Here is a 1,143-nt window from a genome sequence, read left to right as displayed (position 1 = left end):
TTTTGAAGGTAACTGGGTTATTTAAAAGAATTTAGGAAAGTGTAGGATGACCATTTGATCCACACTCCAGTCCAGATGGTGGCGGTAATGCACCAAAAGCTGGTTGCCAACCGCCATATAAAAAAGAAGAAGAAGAGCCCATTGAGGTATCTAGCTTTCTAATATTTATGTTGACGCAGACAGCGTTTCATGAACACGTGATCAACGCGAAACAGTCTCATTTGAAATCTGCTTGAAAGCCGGATGGTCTATCGCTTTGTCCTGGGTTGAGAACTAGAAGACCTAGAAATGGGGTGTTAGTTGCTTCAGATTCTGTATCTGCATTGATGAGCATCCAAAGCGCTATGTCTCATTCCAGGCAGGATATTGTTTTAGAAATTGTACAGATGATAAGTAGACTGTTAAATTCTGATATAAATGTAGGTTTTTTATGGGTACCAGCGCATTTAGGAGTGCAGGGAAATGAATTAGCTGATAAGAACGCTAAGGAGGCATGCAAATCTCTTGAGGTCACCATGGATATAAATCATAGTAAATCTGAAATTAAAACCATAGTCAAATCAAAGTCTAAGGGAAAATGGCAAAGTGATTGGGATAATGCTAGCACTGGTAGGAAATACTACAGTATCCAGAGGTTTGTGGGCAGTGCAAGACCAACTAGGCCTACTAGATCTACTCATGAAGAAAACATTATCTCAAGAATGAGGTTTGGGCATACTGGATTGGCTAGTACTTTATTACTACTTAAAAAAGCATGCTGATGGAAAGTGTAGCGTATGTGATGCCGCTGAGACTGTAGAGCATGTTGTAGAAAAATTTAATAAGTTTAACCAGGAGAGACAGCAACTCATTCAAGAGTTGGAGAAAGAGAGTGAGTCTTTAAGAATAAACAATTCTGCAGAAAAAACTCAGGTGAAGTTTGTTTTAGAGCTTTGTTTCACTTCTTGGAAGACACTGGTCTGATTGGAAGAATATAGAGTAACCTAATTCCTTTTCTTTCTTTATTGTTTTTTTTTTTTTTTAGCTATTATTAAGATTTAAATATATCCAGACTCACACTCCATTTTGGTAGGTGGCGGTAATGCTTCCAAAAGATGTTTGCCAACCGCCATTAAAAAGGAAAGAAGAAGAAGAAGAAGAAGA

Source organism: Alosa sapidissima, chromosome 9, assembly GCF_018492685.1.
Source record: "Alosa sapidissima isolate fAloSap1 chromosome 9, fAloSap1.pri, whole genome shotgun sequence".
Taxonomy (NCBI): domain Eukaryota; kingdom Metazoa; phylum Chordata; class Actinopteri; order Clupeiformes; family Clupeidae; genus Alosa; species Alosa sapidissima.
This window is presented reverse-complemented; position numbering follows the sequence as displayed.